This window comes from Arachis ipaensis, chromosome B8, assembly GCF_059453495.1.
Source record: "Arachis ipaensis isolate K30076 ecotype BB chromosome B8, ASM5945349v1, whole genome shotgun sequence".
Taxonomy (NCBI): Eukaryota; Viridiplantae; Streptophyta; class Magnoliopsida; order Fabales; family Fabaceae; genus Arachis; species Arachis ipaensis.
In genome coordinates this window covers 51,693,251-51,707,476 of record NC_142443.1, presented here as the reverse complement: position 1 = coordinate 51,707,476, position 14,226 = coordinate 51,693,251, and the positions used below count along the sequence as shown (strand labels likewise).

Genomic DNA, 14,226 nt, shown 5'->3' with positions numbered 1-14,226 from the left:
ACCTAAAGTTGAAAAGGTTTTTAAAAAAATGACTTTCATAAAAGATAAAGAAAAAGAATTAGAAAAAAATTAATATATGACAAACCAATGAGGCCCACATTCATATAAGTTAACTCTTGTTGGGCCTAGAAGAGGTTGTGTTTAAGGAAACACGAAGGACCAAATGAAATCTGAAAAGAATGGTTGGCCCACATGAATCTGGACTTACAACAAAACACTAGATACCACATTCCTTGATGATGGCTCTTCATTTGCCCAAAATTATCTAATCACGACTTAGAGAAAAAATTTTAAACAAGGAATCAACAACGTTTAAAACAAAGTATCATAAATAAGAATGCCTAAACTAGTTCTTAAATTACAAACTCTATTCTCAGCCAGTGGTTTAGTAAAAATACCAGTTAATTGTTTCTCTGATTTAACAGATTGAATGTTAATATTGCCCTTTTAAACATGTTCCGTTATTGAGTGAAATCTCACTTCAATGTGTTTTATTCTAGAGAGCAAAACTGGATTTTTGAAAATATTTATGGCACTCATGTTATTACATAACAAGGAAATATTATCAGCATTCAATTTATAATCAGCAAGCTGAGTTTTTAACCACAACAATTTTGAGCAGCAAGAAAAAGTAGCGATGTATTTGACTTCCGCAATGGAAAGTGCCACTATAGAGTGCTTCTTGTTTGACCAAACATTTAAGGATCTGCCCAGAAAACAGCATATGCCTGACGTGCTCCTTTTATCAATTCTATCACTGGCAAAATCTGCATTACAATAACCCAGTATAGAAAATTCATCATACCTAGGATACCATAAACTAAAATTAGATGTTCGATGTACATATCTAATGATTCTCTTTACTGCAGAAAGATGTGATTCTTTTGGTTGTTGGTGCACGAATTCCCACACTTCTGTACAACTGAACCAGCAAGTGCACTGGGTCGTCCAAGTAATACCTGAGTGAGTCAAGGTCGATCTCACGAGAATTGTGATTTGAAGCAAGCTATGGTCATCTTGTAGATCTTAGTCAGGCGAATAGAAAAGTTGTTTGTTTTGTTTAAAGTGCATAAAAGTAAAATAAAGAAAATGTTACTCAATTGATGGTAAAAGCAATGATAAGAAGATGGTTAATGTTTGGAGATGCTTTATTCTTCTGGATCTATCCAGTCGTACTGTCTTCTTTAACTGTGAATGATTTCTTCTATGGCAGGCTGTATGTGATCAACGTCCTTCTTAAGAGATCACTAATGGTCCTCTAGATCTGAACCCAGGGTTAGTGCAGATCTATTCTGATTGAGGATGAAGCTCCTGCAGTTCATTCTCTTTAGTGATCCTACTCAAAAAGCCACAGACAAGGTCGAATCTTCCAGATCAGAGAATGCTGCACCCTTGGTTCTAGCCTCTACCACAAAGACTCTAATCTCCCCATACCTTGGCTGAATTGGTGTCTTGAGAAGTCCCCAACAAAGTTATGGATTAGCCGTCTAGGAGATGTATAATCACTAGTGGTTCATCATTGTCCGATGAAAGAATCACTCTGAACCCATATAGAATGAGATAACGTTGTGCCGGTTCAATGCATTCATAATGATGAAGAATGGATATACATCTTAGAGTAGAGAATCAAACACGTATTGAGATAGAACAGTAGGACTTTATTAATCCATAAAACTCAGCAGAGCTCCTCCCCTCAACCTAGGAGGTTTAAAAACACATACTGATAGAAAATACAATATGGAATTCAAAAATATGCATCCCATCCTGAACAAGGGTGATCCTTGTCCTTTAAATACTAAACTAATTACTAGGGATTACATAAGAAGGGTAAAACAGTCTTTTAGTGTTAAAATCCACTTCTGGGGCCCACTTGGTGAGTGTTTGGGCTGAGCTTGATTAAGATCCACGTGCTAGGAGGCCTCTAGGGCATTGAACGCTGGCTAGGGGGTCCTTCTTGGGCGTTGGACGCTGGTCTCTTCTCCTTTGGGCGTCGGACGCCAGAATAGGGCAGGAGGCTGGCGTAAAATGCCAGTTTTAGGCCTTCAATTCTGAAGCAAAGTATGGACTATTATACAATTGTGGAAAGCTATAGATGTTAGCTTTCCATAGCCGTTAAGAACGCTCTATTTGGACTTCTGTAGTTCCAGAAGAGCTCTTTCGAGTGCAAAGAGGTCAGATCCAAACAGCATCTGCAGTGCTTTCTCTGTCTCTGAATCAGACTTTTGCTCCAGCTCCTCAATTTTATCCAAAAAATACCTGAAATTTCATAAAAATACACAAACTCAAAGTAGAATCCAAAAATGTGAATTTTGCACTAAAACCTATGAAAACTTAATAAAGCTCAAACAAAACATACTAAAAACTAGGGGTGTTCAAAACCGATCCAATCCGAACAAAACCGACCAACCGAACTAAAAAAATCGATAACCAAACTAAAAAAAATCGATAACCGAACAAACCGAAAACCAAAAAAACCGAAAAAATGAGATTTTGTAGTTTTTCTGCGGTTCAGTTCAGTTTTCGTTTCTGATAAGGAAAATCCTAACCGAACCGAACCGAACTGGTTTTATAAAAAAACCCTAAATTAAACCTACCCCCAAATCACCTAACAGCCATAGCAACAACATAACCCTAACTCTTCTTGCCCTTTTGCCTCCAATCCTCTGAACTCTCAGCGCCTTTTGCTCTCCCTCTCCCTTCCTCTTCCTCCTTCTGCTTCGTGCCTCCACTATTGCTGCCGGCCTGCCGCTGGACAACACCAATCCTGACTCGCGTCCCGCGGCCCTGTTCTCTCCTTCTCTCTTCCTCGTAGCACCGCTCTCTCTCCGTCGTCCTCCCCGGCATAGCTCCACGCAGCACGTCGTCGTCCTCTCCCAGCAGCAACACGCCGTCGTCCTCGTAGCGCCTCTCTCTCTGTCGTCCTCCCTGCACTCATCCAGTCTGTCTGCATCAGCAAATCTTCAAGAATGGAGCCTGAGTCAGGTTCGTTCTTCTACTTCTGATCTAGCCTCTTGCTATTTTTTTCTTCTTGATTTTTTGTGTTCTATTGATTTTACTTTTTGATTTACTATTCTCTCTTCTAATTTTTGCTGGCTACTACTACTATTATCATTTTTTTAATTTGTTAATTATTAATTTTAATTTGTTAATTAATCATTATTATTGCTATTGCTACTATTAACTATTATTATTAATTGTTTATTCTTATTATTGCTGCTGCTAATTGATTTGAATCTGAATTTGTTAATCTGTTAATTAAAAAGTGGAGAATCCAAATATGATTTTGGTGGTATTTGTATGGTTTTAATGAATTGGTGGTGTGATGAAGTTGATAATAATAGCCGCTATTATTGTAAAAATTTTTACGGGTGGAATAATTCTAAATCTGTTTTTGAAACCTTCGAATATGGTGCAATGGGTACAATGAACATGACAGGTCTTCTTGCGTTATTGGTCTAATGGATGCTGCTATTTTTTGCTTTTAACTTGTTATTGATTCAATGATTTATTGTTATTCTATTTTTGGTTTTGATTCACAGTTGTGTTGATATTTAATGTTGTATCTGTAATATATTTGCAGTTTGATCATAGTATGAGGGATAATATTGGTGAAAGTGAAGGTGGCACTGGTGGACATATAATGCTCCTCCAAACAAATCTGCAAATATAAGATCACCAACAAATTGATTGATTGAATCATTTTTTCATTAAACTAGTTTTTTTTTATAAATATTATTTGTTATGATTGTTCCTTGTCTTATAGAAGTTGCATCCAATCCTATCCTTTTTTTATGTTTTATCTTATTCTTCCTTTTTTTTATAAATATTATTTGTTATGATTGTTCCTTGTTTTATAGAAGTTGCATCCACTCCTATCCTTTTTTATATGTTTTATCTTATTCTTCCTTTGAATTAATTAAAAAAACCGAATAAACTGAACCAAACCAAACCGATTTTAATTGGTTTGGTTTGGTTTGGATGATCTTGGTAAAAAAACCGAACCAAACCGTACCGCAGTTTTAATAAACGATCAGATCGGATGGCTTTTCCTTAAATAAACCAAACCGTACCGCGAACACCCCTACTAAAAACTATATGAAAATGATGGCAAAAAGCGTATAAAATATCCGCTTATCAGAACACCAAACTTAAACTGTTGCTTGTCCCCAAGCAAGCAAAAACAAATTAGGATAAAAAGAAGAGTAAGATACAATAAATCTCAGAGTTCTCAATGAAGCTCAGTTTCAATTAGATGAGCGGGACTTAGTAGCTTTTTGCTTCTGAATAGTTTTGGCATTTCACTATCCATTGAAACTTATAAGTGTTAGTCTCTTTAGGAACTTAGAATCCAGATGATATTATTGACTCTCCTAATTTAGTTCTTTTTTATTCTTGAACACAGCTTTTAGAGTCTTGGTCATGACCCTAAGCACTTTGTTTTCCAGTATTACTACAGGATACATAAATGCCACAAACACTTAACTGGGTGAACCCTTTCAGATTATGACTCAGCTTTGCTAGAATCCCCAGATAGAGGTGTCTAAAGTTCTTAAACACACTATTTTTGCTTTGAATCACGACTTTAACTGCTCAGTCTCAAGCTTTTTACTTGACACCTTCACACCACAAGCATATAGTTAGGGACACTATTCTTTTGGATTGCTGAGGCCAGGATTTTATTCTTTTTAGGCCATCCTAACCATTGATGCTCAAAGCCTTGGATCCTTTTACCCTTGCCTTTTGGTTTAAAGGGTTATTGACTTTTTGCTCTTGCCTTTTGGTTTAAAGAGCTATTGGCTTTTTCTGCTTTTTATTTCTCCTTTTTTTTTCCGCAAGCATATATATATTTTTCTTTTTTTTTTTTTGCTTTTTTTCCTGCTTTTTCTTGCTTCAAGAATCAATTTTTTTATTTTTCAAATTACCAATAATAGTTCTCCTTTTTCATCATTCTTTTAAGAACCAACTTTCTTAATTTCAATTTCAAATATGCACTATTCATTCATACATTCAGGAAAATAAAAGCAATGCCACCACATCAAGATAATTGAACTATTCTTAAGATAAACTCGAAATTCATGCATCTCTCAATTCTTTTCAAATAAAATTTTCTTTTAAGTAAGGTGAGAGATATATGGAACATTTTATAACTTTAAGATATAGATAGAAATGATCATGCAACAAGAACAAGAGAACAGACAATAAAACATAACAGAAAACAGAAAAATAACATAAGAAAAGGGAATTAAGAGAACGAATCCACCTTAGTGATGGCAGCTACTACTCCTTCTTGAGGATCCAATGTAGTGCTCGATCTCTTCAGTGTCACGCCCTTGTCTCTGTTGTTCTTCCCTCAGAGCCCTTTGATCTTCTCTTACTTCATTGAGGATGTGGGAATACTCTTGATGCTCCATCCTCAATTTCTCCATATTAGTGTTCAATTCTCCAAGAGAATTATGCAATTGGTTCCAATAGCCTTGAGGAGGAAATTGCATCCCTTGAGGTATCTTAGGGATTTCTTGCTGACGCGGTTGCACAGGCTCATGTGCATGCTCTCTAGTTTGCTCCATCCTATTCTTAGTGATGGGCTTGTCTTCCTCAATGAAGATGTCTCCTTCTATGACAATTCTAGCTGAATTGCATAGGTGACAAATGAGGTGAGGGAAAGCTAACCTTGCTTTGGTGAAAGGCTTTTCATCTATCTTGTACAATTCTTGAGGTATCACCTTATGTACTTCCACCTCACTCCCAATCATGATGCAATGGATCATGATGGCTCTGTCAATGGTCACTTATGACCGATTGCTAGTAAGGATGATGGAGCATTGGATGAATTCCAACAATCCTCTAGCTACAGGCTGAGGTCAAGCCTTCTTAGTTGAATGGGCTTGCCTCGGGAATCCCTTTTCCACTGTGCTCCTTCCACACAGATGTCTGAGAGCACTTGATCCAGTATTTGATCAAAGTTGATTCTTCTAGTGTAAGGATGTGGGTCTCCTTACATCAAAGGCAAGTTAAATGCCAACCTCACACTTTCCGGACTAAAGTCCAAGATTCTCCCTTGGACCATGGTGCTCCAATTCTTGGGATTTGGGTTCACACTAATGTCATGGTTTTTTGTGACCCATGCATTAGCATAGAACTCTTGCACCATTAAGATTCCAACCTCTTGGATGGAATTGGTTAGGACTTCCCAACCTCTTCTCCGGATCTCTTTTCGGATTTCTGGATACTCATTCTTCTTGAGCATAAAAGAGACCTCAGGGATCAACTTCTTCTCTGCCACTAATTCATAGAAGTGGTCTTGGTGGGCTTTGGTAATAAATCTCTCCATCTTCCAAGATTCAAAGGTGGTGGATACGGTCTTTCCTTTCCTCTTTCTAGAGGGTTCTCCAACCTTGGGTTCCATAACTGGTAATGGAAAGAAAAAAGCAACGATTTTCCCACACCAAACTTAAAACCTTTGCTCGTCCTCGAGCAAAAATAAACAAAAGAGAAGAATAGAGTAGAAGAAGAAGAAAATAGATGGAGATGGAGGAAGAGAAGGAATTCGGCCAAAGGGGGCTTTAGGGTGTATGAAGTGTGTATATGAAGGATTAGAATGAGGGGTATTTATAGGGGTGGGCTAGGTTGGGTTTGGTCATGGGTAGGATAAATGGAAGGGAAATTTAATTTTAAAGTGGGTAGGGGTTGGTGGGTTTTATGATGGTTTTGGAAAAGTGATATGGATGTGATTGGGCTAGGGTTTATAGGAAAAAGTGTATGGGGAAGTGTGAAACAAAGAAGGAAGAAGTGGGGTGGTGCGCAAAGTTGTGATCATCAACAATGGCGCAAAAAACTTGGAGCTCTCAAACGTGAATCACACTTTGTCACAATTCCGCACAACTAACCAGCAAGTGCACTGGGTCGTCCAAGTAATAAACCTTACGTGAGTAAGAGTCGATCCCACGGAGATTGTCGGCTTGAAGCAAGCTATGGTCATCTTGTAAATCTCAGTCAGGCGAATTCAAATGGTTATGGAGTTTAAGATGATGAAAATAAACATAAAATAAAGATAGAGATACTTATGTAATTCATTGGTGGATTTCAGATAAGCGTATGAAGATGCTTTGTTCCCCTTGAACCTCTGCTTTCCTATTGCCTTCTTCCAATCATTCATACTCCTTTCCATGGCAAGCTTTATGTTGGGCATCACCGTTGTCAATGGCTACATCCCGTCCTCTCAGTGAACATGGTCCTGATGCTCTGTCACAACATCGGCTAATCAGCTGTCGGTTCTCGATCATGTCGAAATAGGATCCATTGATCCTTTTACGTCTGTCACACGCCCCACAATCGCGAGTTTGAAGCTTGTCACAGTCATCCCTTTCCAGATCCTACTCAGAATACCACAGACAAGGTTTAGACGTTCCGGATCTCAGGAATGGCCGCCAATAATTCTAGCCTATACCACGAAGGTTCCAATTTTAGATTAAAAACCCAAGAGATACGCATTCAAGCCATTGCTAGTAGAACAGAGGTGGTTGTCAAGCACATGTTCATAGGTGAGAATGATGATGAGTGTCACAGATCATCACATTCATCAAGTTGAAGAACGAATGAATATCTTGGAGAAGAAATAGACTTGAGTTGAATAGAAAAACAATAGTACTTTATATTAATTCATGAAGAACAGCAGAGCTCCACACCTTAATCTATGGTGTGTAGAAACTCCACCGTTGAAAATACATAAGAACAAGGTTCAGGCATGGCCGAATGGCCAGCCTCCAAACGTGAAAAGGTTTATGAAAGTATGAGTCTATGATTGATAGATGAAAATACAATAGCAAAAGGTCTTATTTATAGAGAACTAGTAGCCTAGGGTTTACAGAAATCAGTAATTAATGCAGAAATATTCTTCTGGGCCCACTTGGTGTGTGCTTGGACTGAGCATTGAAGCTTCCATGTGTAGAGGCTTTTCTTGGAGTTAAACGCCAGCTTTTGTGCCAGTTTGGGCATTTAACTCCAGCTTTTGTGCCAGTTTTGGAGTTAAACGCCAGAATTCTTGAGCTGACATAGAACGCCTGTTTGAGCCATCAAATCTTGGAGAAAGTATGGACTATTATATATTGCTGGAAAGCCCAGGATGTCTACTTTCCAACGCACTTGCGAGAGCGCCAATTGGGCCTCTATAGCTCCAGAAAATCCACTTTGAGTGCAGGAAGGTCAGAATCCAACAGCATCTGCAGTCCTTTTTCAGCCTCTGAATTAGATTTTTGCTCAGGTCCCTCAATTTCAGCCAAAAAATACCTGAAATCACAGAAAAACACACAAACTCATAGTAAAGTCCAGAAGAGTGATTTTTATTTAAAAACTAATAAAAATATAATAAAAACTAATTAAAATATACTAAAAACATACTAAAAACAAAAAGCGTATAAATTATCCGCTCATCATGGGGTAAGTAAATTTGCTGTGGGACCCACTGGTCCTGAGAGGTTACAGAATTCAGATTTCCTGCCCCTCTTCATGGGTGTTGAATGCCCAGCACTATACCCTTGGCTGGCGTTCAACGCCAGCTCTGCTGCTAATTGGGATGTTGAACGCCCAGCCACTGCTCCCTAGCTGGTGTTTAACGCCAGCAATTTTGCCAATTTGGACGTTGAACGCCCAGCCAGTGCTCTCTGGCTGGCATTCAACGCCAGTAAGACACTCCATCCAGAGTGTTTTATTTTCATTGCTGAACCTTTCTATTTCTGTTCTGACTGCTGCACATGATCATGAACCTAAAGAAATAACTAAAGAAAAAACAAACTTAAGAATTTATAGGAAATAGAAATAACTAAATAAGGTTGGGTTACCTCCCAACAAGCGCTTCTTTAACATCATTAACTTGACGGTTAGCTCCTTACGGAAGTTGATATGGGCTCAGAATTTTGCCCCTTACAGTGAACTTTCTACCTGTCTTCTCATGGATGAGCTTCTCATGCTCTAGAGATAGTACACGACTCACTGTATGTGGTATGACTGGTTTTTTAGTAAAGACAACTCTCATGCCACGTGAGAGGCCTTCAGTGGGGACTTTCTTATCCCTCTAAGCTTTAGGTACTTTCTTCTTCGTACCTTTGTTCTCAGTGGGCTACACAAGCCAGGCAAAAGGGAATTTCTTTCTTTTAGGATAGATCCCAGGGCGTAACTGCTATTTCACCGCTTAGCCTTAGCGACCTCAAGCCATCGTCTCAGTCGGTGGCCTAAGATAAGCCAACTTACAAGATCGATTCAGGCATGATACACTTTTGTTTATTGATGGTTACCCAACACCCAACTTAGAATTGATGTTTGGGGTTTAGTAAAGCTCTGCACTGAAAGAGATGGTTAGAACACTAAGTGTTGCACAGTTATCTCTCTTTTCTTAGAGGAAAAGTTGAGGTGAGGCATCTTGAACAAGATGTGATCCTCCCCTAGTTGTTGAATCAGTTCTCCCTTTGCTACATCAATGATAGCATAGGCAGTGGCTAGGAAAAGTCTTCCAAGGATGATGGATTCATCCTCATCTTCCCCAATATCTAAGATAATGAAGTTTGCAGGGATGTAAAGGTTTTTAACCTTCATCAATACATCCTCTATTAAGCCATATGCTGTCTTCATTGATTTGTCTGCCATCTCTAGTGAGATGTTTGCAACTTATACCTCAAAGATTCCCAACTTCTCCATTACAGAGAGTGACATGAGGTTTATACTTGACCCTAGGTCGCACAAGCCTTCTCAAAGGTCATGGTGCCTATAGTGCAAGGATTAGGAAGCGTCCGGGGTCCGGAAGCTTCTGATGTAGCTTCCGCTGAACCAAAGCATTGAGGTCTTTAGTAAGCAGTGAAGGTTCTTCCTCTAAATGCTTTGTACCAAATAGCTTGGCATTCAGCTTCATGAGAGCTCCTAGGTACCGAGCAATTTGCTCTTCCCTAGTGTCCTCATCCTTATCAGAGGATGAGTATTTATAAGAACTCATGCACTGCAGGAGTGCATGCAAGGGAACCTCTATGGTCTCTACATGAGCCTTGGCTTCCTTCAATTCTTGGATAGAAATTTTCTCAATGGGTGCTGAACACTCAGTAGGTAAGCCATTACTGGCGTTCAACACCAGTTCTGGTGGTTCTTTGGGCATTGAACGCCCATCATGCATCCCTTCACTAGCATTCAACGCCAGTTTCTTTGCCAAGTTGGGCGTTGAACGCCTAGGAGGGACCTCCTTCCTAGTGTTCAATTCCAATTCTAGTGCCCTTTTGGGCGTTGAACACCCAGTGAGGGCTTTCTCACTGGCGTTCAACGCCAGCTTCTGTGCCAGCTTGGGCGTTGAATGCCCAGTGAGGTTTTCCTCACTGGCGTTCAATGCCATCTTAGTTTCTCCAGATTCGGTCTCAGCCTCTATGGTGATGGCCTTGCACTCTTCTCTTGGGTTTACTTCAATGTTACTAGGAAGAGTATCAGGAGGAGTCTTAGGGATCCTCTTGCTCAGCTGACCAACTTGTATCTCCAAATTTCTAATGGAGGATCTCGTTTCAGTTATGAAACTATGAGTGGTCTTAGAGAGGCTGGAGACTAGAATTACTAAGTTAGAAAGGCTCTGCTTAGGAGCCTATATATTCCCTTGAGAAGATGGGAATGGTAGTCTGTTGTTGAACCTATTCTGGATTTTTCCACCTTGATTATTATTGAAGCCTTATTGAGGCTTCTGTTGATCCTTCCATGAAAGGTTAGGATGATTCGTCCATGATGGACTGTAGGTGTTTCCATATGGTTCTCCCATGTAATTCGCCCCCTCCAAGATGGGTTGATTAGGATCATAGGCTTTTCCTTCAGAGGAAACTTTTTGAGTGCTGCCAGCTGTAGATTGTATTCCAGTCAAATGCTAAGAGATCATATTGACATGCTGGGTTAAGATCTTGTTCTGAGCTAATATGGCATTCAGAGTATCAACTTCAAGAACTCCTTTTTTGGGGCTACCCCATTATTCACAAGGTTTCTTTCAGAAGTGTACATGAATTGGTTGTTTGCAACCATCTCAATGAGTTCTCTTGCCTCTTCAGGCATTTTCTCCAAGTGGAGTGATCCACCTGCAGAACTGTCCAATGATATTTTGGACATCTCAGAAAGACCATCATAGAAAATTCCTAGGATAGACCATTCTGAGAGCATGTCAGGAGGACATCTCCTAATCAGTTGCTTGTATCTTTCCCAAGCTTCATAGAGGGATTCACCTTCTTTTTGTCTGAAGGTTTGAACTTCCACTCTAATTTTGCTCATCTTTTGAGGAGGAAAGAATTTGGCCAAGAAGGCATTGACCAGCTTATCCCAAGAGTCTAGGCACTCTTTTGGTTGAGAATCCAACCATATTTTAGCTCTATCTCTAATAGCAAAGGGAAAGTGCATGAGTCTGTAGACCTCAGGATTTACTCCATTGGTCTTAACAGTATCACAGATCTGCAAGAATTTAGATAGGAATTGATGTGGATCTGATAAACCACTATTTTATGGTTTATCTTGTGTTTAATTGAGTGGTTTCATCAAGTCTTCACCCACTTATTCATATGATTTGCATGATTTTACAATCCCTTCCTAGTTTTGTTTTATGGTTGAAAACTTGCTTCCTAGAAATCTTTAATTTGTATATTTTGATTCTCCTTTACACCATTCGATGTCGTGATCTGTGTATTAAGTGTTTCAGATTTTATAGGGCAGGATTGGCTTAGAGAATGGAGAGGAAGCTTGCAAAAATGGAAGGAACACAAGAAACTAAGGAGATGACCAGCGATCATCGACGTGCACGCATGGCTCACGCGTGCGCGCGACATGGAGAAAATTGCAGTGACGCGTGCGCGTGCCTGACGCGTATGCGTGGATTAGAGTCTGCACAAAAGACGCGCACGTGTGGATGACGCGTACGCGTGACAAAATATTCTCCAAATGACGCGCACGCATGACTGACGCATACGCGTGACATGCGCGATCTGCAGAAATAACAAAAAATGCTGGGGGTAATTTCGGGCCGAGTTTTGACCCACTTTTCGGCCCAAAAACACATAATAGAGCCAGGGAACATGCAGAGACTCAACACACATTCACACATTCTCATTAGGATAGTTTTATGTTTTTAGATCTGAATCTAGAGAGAAAATCGCTCTTCCTCTAGGTTTTTCTTTACATTCATAGTTTCATAGTTTATTGCTTTTGCTTTTGGATATTGAAGAGTCATCACCTCCGTTGAAGATACTATTCTAGTTTGTTTTCTTACTCCCTATTTATTTATTCCATATTCTTAATTCTTGTTTAGAGTGGTAATTGGATTATTTTGGATTTATTATTGCAAAGGATTACTTTTATTTTTAATTAATTCTCAATCCCTATTTTATTTAATTTATCATGTCTTCTTCTTATATTTTTATGAGCGTTATATTCATGTCAATGGAGTATATTTCCTACTTGACATGGGGGATGATTAAGAGGAGACACTTGAGTTGGAATGCTCAAGTGGTTAGTTAAATTGGAAGTTATTGGCTAATTCTGTATTTACTAACGCTAGACCTTTCCAAGGGATAGGACTAGGATTTGTGAATAAGAGTTAGCTCAATCACTTGACTTTCCTTTATTTAGTAAGGGTTAACTAAGTGAAAATAACAACCTCTTTATACTACACTTGAGAAAATTCTAACAAGGATAGAACTTCCAATTAATCATTCCCCCTGTCAAGGCTTTTTATTTCGAATAATATAAATTCCTTTTAATTTTCATTGCACTTAATTACAATTGTTTATTTTCTGTTATTCAACTCTCAAAATTCTCGGAAAACTCCTGATTAATAAATTAGCACCCTCTCTAGCAACTCGTTGGGAGACGACCTGGGACTCATACTCCCAGTATTTTTATTCTAAACTTTTGTGACAACCTTTCTAAATTGGTGAGGCGGATTTTTGCTGGTTAAGAGCTATACTCGCAACGCTGTTCTTATATTATAATATCTTAATTGGTCTAACTTCCAACACGCACCAATTTTTGACGTCGTTGCCACGGAGTTGCAATAGTGTGCTAAATTATTAATTAGTGTACATATTTTTATTTTATTTGCATATTTTATTTTATTTTATTACCATGAGCTATATATTTCTTTCATTGAATGACACGTTAGTTGCCTGATCCGAGCTTAGCCGCATTTGATCCTGAAATTGATAGAACTATTTCATGTATAGGTGAGCTCGACGTAGGCTAGCCTCTGAGGGTGGTGAAGTAATTATTATCGATTCACCAGTCTCATCTGAGGGCGAATCTGAACCGCCATCTGAGGAGGAAACAAGCTCCTTTACTACTGATTCAGTTGATTCACGTGCAGATAATATGGCAGCACCTAGGAGGATTACTCTCCAGGAAGTTGGAGCTCCATATTTTACACTGCAGCCATATCAAGTGCATCATCCAACTCTGGCTGCAGATTTTGAGCTGAAGACTGCATTAATCAACTTGATGCCCAAGTTTCATGGCTTACCTGCTCAGGAACCCATCAAGCACCTCACGGATTTTCAGATAACCTATTCTACTGTTAGGCATCATGGTGCAAATGAAACTTCTATTCTGTTAACCGCCTTTCCGTTTTCTCTTAAGGGAAAGGCGAGGGAATGGTACTACTCCCAACCTGAAGTAACTGTTACCAACTGGGATACGCTCAGGAAAGAATTCTTGGAAAAATACTTTTCAGCTGAAGTTACAGATAGATTGAGGAAAGAGATCTCCTGCATTGTTTAAGGTGAATTAGAGACTCTCTATGAGTACTGGGAGTGCTTTAAGAACCTTCTAGACGCATGCCCCCATCACATGATTGATAGGTTAGTGTTGATCAGCTACTTCACTCAAGGCATGAAGCCTCGGGATAAAACTACACTAGATGGTGCTAGTAATGGTTCTCTAAAAAAGTACAAAACCGCAGATGAAGCATGGCAGCTGATCAGCGACTTAGCTGAGTCCACCAGGAATCACAGGCACAGGAGCAGCCAGTCAAAGGCTGTTGCAGAGGTTTTCTCTAGCAGTAAGACTACTACTCTTACACAGAGTATATGTGAAATGACCAACCTACTGAAGCAGATGCAGTTGAATCAATAACAAACTCAGCCTTCCCCACCACAACAAAGCCAACAGTTAGTTTCCCAAAGAGTATGCGGAATCTGTGATGATTATGGTCATTATACTGATGAATGCCCGTAGCTC

General features: G+C 39.3%; 1 non-coding gene across 1 annotated transcript; it reads left to right on the top strand.

The window, feature by feature from the left end:
• The first annotated feature begins 11,162 nt into the window (after positions 1 to 11,162).
• Positions 11,163 to 11,271, top strand: LOC148548072 (small nucleolar RNA R71). Its single transcript, XR_015898209.1, has one exon. It is a non-coding gene; the product is annotated as a small nucleolar RNA R71 (small nucleolar RNA).
• The last annotated feature ends 2,955 nt before the right edge of the window (positions 11,272 to 14,226 follow it).